Source organism: Schistocerca gregaria, chromosome 4 (assembly GCF_023897955.1).
Source record: "Schistocerca gregaria isolate iqSchGreg1 chromosome 4, iqSchGreg1.2, whole genome shotgun sequence".
NCBI classification, from domain to species: domain Eukaryota; kingdom Metazoa; phylum Arthropoda; class Insecta; order Orthoptera; family Acrididae; genus Schistocerca; species Schistocerca gregaria.
Window position 1 is genome coordinate 48,744,267 of NC_064923.1, and position 8,069 is coordinate 48,752,335.

An 8,069-nucleotide genomic window follows, 5' to 3' on the forward strand; every position below is an offset into this window, starting at 1 on the left:
CCTTAGTTAGGAGTCTGCAGTGGGACACCAAGTCAAACGCTTTCCAGAAGTGAAGGAATATGTCATCCGTCTGATACCCTTCATCCAGGATATCATGTGAAAAGAGGGTGAGTTGCGTTTCGCAGGAGCGATGCTTACTAAAGCCGTGATGATGCACGGACAGCAACTTCTCTGTCTCAAGGAAATTCATTATATTCGAACTGAGAATATGTTCGAGTATCCTGCATCAAACCGATGTTAAGGATATTAGTGTGTAATTTTGAGGATCCGACTTTCTACCCTTATTATATACAGGCGTCACCTGCGCTTTTTTCCAGTTGCTCGGGACTTTACATTGGGCAAGAGATTCGCGATAAATGCAAGCTAAGTAAGAAGCCAATGCAGTAGAGTACTCTCTGCAGAACCGAATTGGAATCGCATCAGGACCTGGCGATTTGTTTATTTTCAACCCATTCTATCACTATGTCCTCCATACGGGAATCTCTATGAGACTCAAACGGCGGTATGTTTGTGCGATCCTCCTGCGTGAAAGATTTCTCAAATGCTAAATTTAAAATTTCAGCTTTCGTTTTGCTGTCTTCCTTTGCCAGGCCAGACACATCAGTGAGTGACTGGATGGAAGCCTTCGGCCCACTTACCGATTTTACGTAAGGCCAGAATTTCCTTGGGTTTTCAGCAAGATCTTTTGCTAAGGTATGATGGTGGTAGTGGTTGTATGCTTAGCGCATCGCTCTTTTTACAGCAGCAGGAATCTCTACTAACTTTTGCCTGTCCTCATTCTCCCAATCATTCTTGTACCGCGATTGCACATGGTGGATCAGCGAATGTTCAGTCTTTGATTAATTTGTAATATTAATTAGTTGATCTATCTGTACCATTACAATCTGCTGTCTAGGTACAGCCCTAAGAAACCTGACTGACGGTTTATTAGAGAAGATATATGGTGTTGGTGTCAGCTTCTTCCTTACAAAGGTGATTCATCTGCCGATAGTGGGAGCCCAGTTTCTAGAGACTATGCATGCACTGTCGACATTGCACCATTATGCTAAAACAATTTTTCCTTAAAGATGATGAGTATGTGTAAATGCATATATAATCTACATACTGGAGGACTTTGATATTAGCAGAAAAAATGTTTTTGAGATCAGCTACATCTAAAGTATATAATATAGGGCTCTTGATGTAGTTCTTTAATTTCAATGGCTAAAAACGTGTATTATACTGCTGTCATATATGCAGTATTAGTTCAGACAGCAGGACATAACCTTATAATTTAGATTATTTTTATTAGGATTAGTATCTTCACATTACCGAAAGCTTCACTTACATAAAGAAATGCCACTTTTGAATGCCCTAGCACTACAAACGTTTTTTATGTTACTATCCTGATATTATCTACATGTACATCTACATGATTACTCTGAAATTCACACTTAGGTGCCTGGCAGAGGATTCATTGGAACATCTTTAAACTAATTCTCTAATGTTCTGCTCTGGAACAACATGTAGGAAAAACGAACATTTAAATCTTTCTGTGATGACTCTGATATCTCTTATTTTATTATAATGATAATTTCTCCCTGTGCAGGTTGGTACCTACAAAATATTCCATACTCTGAGGAGAAAGTTGGAGATTGAAATTTCTTCTGAGTATCTCGCCACAATGAAAAATGGCTTTGTTTTAAAGACTACTAGTCACTTTATCTAAGTGATGATTGCACTTTAAGTTATTCGTAATTGTAGTCCCTAAGTATTTCACTGAGTTTACAGCCTTTAGATTTGTGTGATTTATCGTGTGACTGAAACTTAGCGGATTCTTTTTAGTGATCATGTGGATGACTTCAGACTTTTCACAATTTATCAATTGCTACATTTTGCAATATACAAATATCTCGTCTAAACCATTTTGCAATTCGTTTTGATCATCTGATAACTTTCAGCGACGCTAAATGACAGCAACATCTATAAACAATATACGAGAGCTGCTCAGATTGCCTCCTTGATTCTTTGGGGAGCGCCAGATACTACTCCTGTTCTATCAATAACTTTCTGTCAGTTATTATGAACTGTGACATTTCTGACAAGAAATCACATTTCCAGTCACACAATTGAGATGATATTCCATAGGCATGCAATTTAATTAGAAGCCACTTGTGAGGAGCCATGTCAAAAGGCTTCTGGAAATCTAAAAATATGGAATCGATTTGACGTCCCCTGTCAATAGAACTCAAGATCTCATGACTTCCCGAGCTAGCCGTGTTTCACAAGAACGATGCTTTCTGAATCCATATTGGCTGTTTGTCAATGAATTGTTTCCTTCAAGGTGATTCAGAATGTTCGAGCATAGTATATGTTCCAAAATCCTACCGAAAATCGACGTTACTGATATGGTTCTGTAATTTAGCGGATTACTACGATATCATTTCTTGGTTATTAGTGTCACCTGTGTAACTTACAGTTTTTGGGCACAGATCTTTCTACGAATGAGCAGTTGTTTATGATTCCTAAGAATGGAGTCATTTTATTACCATACTTTGAAAGGAACTGGTTTTGTATACAGTCTGGATCGGAAGCCTTGGCTTTCTTAAAAGTTTTAAGCTGCTTTCGCACACTGATGATATCTTCTTCCAAGTTACTCATGTTGACAGTTGTTCTTGATTCTAATTTTGAAGTATTTACTTCGACTTCTTTCGTGAAGTATTTCGGAAAACCGTGTTTATTAACTCTACTTTAAAGGCACTGTTGTCAATAACATCGACACTGTTATCGCTCAAAGAAGGTATCGATTGTGTCTAGCCACTGGTGTACTTTACATCCAACAAGAATCTCTTTCGGTTTTCTGCGAGATTTCGAGACAAAGCTTCGGTGTGGAAACAATTAAAGGATATCGTGTTGAAGTTCACGCTAAATTTCGAGCTTCTGCAAACCTCCGACAATCGTGTTTATTTTGCATTCTTTTAGATTTGGCACGCTCTTTTCGTTGCTTCTCCAGTAGTGTTCTGATCTGTTTTGTGTAGCATGGGAGACCAGTACCATCTGATGTCAATTTATTTGGTATATATTTTTCAATCATTATCGATACTATTTTTCTCAATTTAAACCGTATCTGTCTCTGCTTACATGTTCAGATTGGAAGGAGAGAAGACTGTAACTTTGGGGGACGTCAAGCGAATTTTTATCTGCTTTTAAATAAATGTATTATCCGTGTTATCTCTTCCTTTCCGAAAACTATGTTGTGTCTCTGATAACAGAGTGCGTTTTTCTTCCTACGATTCTAAATGAGCTTTGAGAATCCCATAAGATGTTTTACAGATGCAAAGTGAAAAGGAAACGGTTCGACAAGGAGAGTCGATGAAGCGATCCTCTTCTTACTTGAGAATAGGGTCTACTACATGTATGATCTATTCCGTCGGAAATATGCAGGTACTCCACAGTGCATTATAGATTTTTGAGAAGATCTCAGCAGTCTAACGATCATTGAGTTGGTTGGGCGATCGACTTCTGGAGTAGTACCAGCCCTTGACGTCAGCTCTAATTCCAACACTGCAACAGTAAAAAGATTTTCCAAAATTGGTGCTGGTTGCTCATGGGTGTCAGGTGGATCAAATGTAGGCATCCTACAGACAGTTATTAAAGGCACAAATCTGTCCACAGTTTTCTCTGTCCGTTTTAGAGAGCAATCTTTATTTGGTTTCTTATTTATGCATTTGGTCATAGACAAAATGCCAGACAAAGGAGAGTCTTTACTGATCTTCTGACAATAATCACACCAGCTACTTCGCTTTAGCTGCTTAAATTTGTGTTCTGCTTGAGCATCTACTTTTTACATTTAACAAAATTTTCCCAAGTAGAAGTTTGTTTGAATTTTTTAACAATACACTTTTGTATATGTTTACAGTATTTTTTAACAATAATTCTATTTGCAATAAAATATATTTTTGAAAATTATTGCTTGTATGGTGAGATACATTTGTTTTTCTTCACATTAATACTAATATACAGGGTGGTCCATTGATAGTGATCAGGCCAAATTTCTCACGAAATAAGCACCAAACGAAAAAACTACAAAGAACGAAACTCGTCTAGCTTGAAGGGGGAAACCAGATGGCGCTATGGTTGGCCCGCTAGATGGCGCTGCCATAGGTCAAACTGATATCAACTGCGTTTTTGTTTTTTGTTGAATAGGAACTCCCATTTTTATTACATATTCGTGTAATATGTAAAGAAATATGAATGTTTTAGTTGGATCACTTTCTTCGCTTTGTGATAGATGGCGCTGTAATAGTTGCAAACATATAAGTACGTCGTATCACGCAACATTGCGCCAGTGTGGGCGGTTATGCTTCGTGATACATTACCCACGTTAGAATAGACCGTTTACCAAGTGTGGAAAAGGTCGATATCGTGTTGATGTATGGCTATTGTGATCCAAATTCCCAATGGGCGTGTGCTATATATGCTGCTCGGTATCCTGGACGACATCATCCAAGTTTCCGGACCGTTCGCCGGATAGTTACGTTATTTAAGGAAACAGGAAGTGTTCATCCACATGTGAAACGTCAACCACGACCTGCATCAAATGATGATGCCCAAGTAGGTGTTTTAGCTGCTGTCAGGGCTAATCCGCAAAATCAGTAGCAGACAAACAGAATCGGGAATCTCAAAAACGTCGTTGTTGAGAACGTCACATCAACATCGATTGCACCCGTACCATATTTCTATGCACCAGGAATTGTATGGCAACGACTTTGAGCGTCATGTACAGTTCTGCCACTGGACACAAGAGAAATTTCGGGACGATGATAGATTTTTTGCACGGGTTCTATTTAGCGACGAAGCGTCATTCACCAACAGCGGTAACGTAAACCGGAATAATATGCTCTATCGGGCAACGGAAAATCCACGATAGATGCGACAAGTGGAACATCAGCGACCTTGGTGGGTTAACGTATGGTGCGGCGTTATGGGAGGAAAGATAATTGGTCCCCATTTTATCGATGGCAATCTAAATGGTCCAATGCATGCTGATTTCCTACGTAACGTTCTACCGATGTTACTGCAAGATCTTTCACTGCATGCCAGAATGGTGATGTACTTCCGATATGATGGATGTCTGGCACATAGCTCGCATGCGGTTGAAGCGGTATTGAATAGCATATTTCATGACAGGTGGATTGGTCGTTGAAGCACCATACCATGGCCTGCACATTCACCAGATCTGACGTCCCCGGATTTCTTTCTGTGGGGAAAGTTGAAGGATATTTGCTATCGTGATCTACCGACAGCGCCTGACAATGTGCGTCAGTGCATTGTCAATGCATGTGCGAACATTACGGAAGGCGGACTACTCGCTGTTGAGAGGAACGTCGTCACACGTATTGTCAAATGCATTGAGGTTGACGGATATCATTTTGAGCATTTATTGCATTAATGTGGTATTTCCAGGTAATCATGCTGTAACAGCATGCGTTCTCAGATATGATAAGTTCACAAAGGTACATGTATCACATTGGAACAACCGAAATAAAATGTTCAAACTACCTGTGTTCTGTATTTTAATTTAAAAAAAACCTACCTGTTACCAACTGTTCATCTAAAATTGTGTGCCATATGTTTGTGACTATTACAGCGCCATCTATCACAAAGCGAAAAAAGTGCTCCAACTAAAACATTCATATTTCTTTATGTACTACTCGAATACATAATAAAAAATTTTGGGTTCCTAATCAAAAAAACGCAGTTGATATCCGTTTGACCTATGGCAGTGCCATCTAGCGGGCTAACCATAGTGCCATCTGGTTTCTCCCTACAAGATAGACAAGTTTCGTTCTTTGTAGTTTTTTTCGATTGACGCTTATTTTGTGAGATATTTGGCCCGGTCACGATCAATGGTCTACCCTGTATATACAAGCACACATAGTGTGCACAATGTTTCTTTACAATTTGCTCTCACACATAGTGTGGAATCATTCACACACATTGCACATCACAAATGTTTGATCTATCTGTAACACACAAACACACACACACACAGTGTGGAGTCTCATCACTCTCCAGGTAATAGTATGCAAACTGTAAGCAGGAGGTCCTGGGTTCAAGTGCCAGTCCGACACACATTTTCAGTCATTGCCGTTGATTTCCCGCAAAGTCCTAATGCAGCTGCAGCCATAAGTTCCTTTCCTTTGATTTTCTTTTTTTCGTCCTGCCCCTTCCATTTGCGTAATAGTATGAGTATCTCATCTGCACATATGAAGCATTTATCTTCATAGCGCATCTTCATAACCAACTTTCTCCTGCAGTGTAGTATGTTCCTCAAGACCTGGTGACTGTAAGGCTACTTGGTGTGCCATATGCGACGAAGCATTGGAACCACCACCTCACAGCCACTCCTTGTAGTCTTCAATTGTGAGAGCCTGTGAGGCCACATGCTACACACCCTTAGTCTATCTTTGGGTGGAACCCCATTTATATGGTATGCAAACATTTTGGATCTGAGCCACACAAACACCACAATGTGTGAGGCATTTACCTCGCCTTTCATCAGGTCAATAACCTTCTTTTTCTGTGGTGTTAAACTCTAAGGATTATCAGCCAATTATCTGGACGTGTCGATTTTCTCATGACTGTATTTAATTAGCTCATATGGATCACAGCCTTACAGTAGGAGTAACTGATCCATATAAAGTATCTACAGATCATCAAAGTTTGGTTTTTCTAAACTCATAGTGGAATCGATACATGTGAAATTTACTGAGGTCCACAATAGACCTACGAATACAGGGAGGCTTCTTGAAATGCAGTGAAACTATAGCCATCTCCACAGTGATTAGCCCATAATGGAAGACTGTGTCCACTTGAAATTTGGCCTGGCAGTGTAATCTCTCGCCCATACAATAAATGAATTTCGCATTGTTTCTATCATTTTCCCTGGTTTTGCCGAAAACAGAACTACTCACTAATTTATAAAAGCCCTTTTCAAAGTCACAGATCACAAGAGCCCTCTTTTCAGCGTCTGCATCACTGTACTACACCAACCAGGTACACTGGTTGAAGGACATGTCTCACTTGACTGTAATAAGGCGCATCTCCAAGCTGAATCAATTTTGGAGTTTTCTATAATATAGAATATATCCCTGCTTATTCCCCACCATTGTCATCAGCTTTGGAATGGAACCATTCCATGGGACCAGGCGCTCTGGACACAGCAGCAAGTCGCTATGTGTATCAAGCAAGTTGGTGGGATATGCCAGGTCTGCCTTCAAGGTATGTCCCTCACCACAGTTCATAACCACATCTTGCATTATGTCAAGCTCACGATTTTCTCTTTGGTCAGGCAATAAAACCCTCCAGATGGCAGAGACTGTTCCGTGGCCTGCCCATTGGGATTGTTTACATCGAAGTATCAAATTGTCAGATGGATTGTACACCTCTTTACTCATTTGCTGGTTAGTCTCCTTGGTTGTACCTGTGCATGCACTGACATTTGAAAAAAACCAACATATCAAAATTGGTCAACAGTTCGAAGTTGATACAGGTCTTTTTTTTAACATTATGTCCCATGAAAACCCTGGCATAATGCAATACAAGCCAGGATCTGTGTGTATGTGTCCACACATACACACCAGTATTTCTGAAAAATGTCTGCAGACACGTACACATTTGTATCCATGTACAGTTTAGCATATCCATCTAAATCAGAGATAATGAACTGCTGCCAAGCATTCACCACATGCCTATATTTCACATCCATTATAGCAGTGTCCGTGAGTTTACTGGTGAATGTAGTTATATTAGGCAATGTGTGACACATTTTACATTTGCTTTCAACCTTTTCTTTCTTTATGCACAAAGAAAATCTTACCCTAGCTTAATATTATTTTTTTATCCTTCTTATTTTTACATTTTACTCTAAAGTCTCTTACTTACTATATGAATCAATTCTAAAGGAATTTCATGAACTGTTGTTCCCTTTGCATGATTTATTCCTTTCCCGAGACAAAAATAGAGTGCACAAATAAAGACTAGTGTCACTATAACACTAGTGGTTGATTCACTGATTACAATGTTAT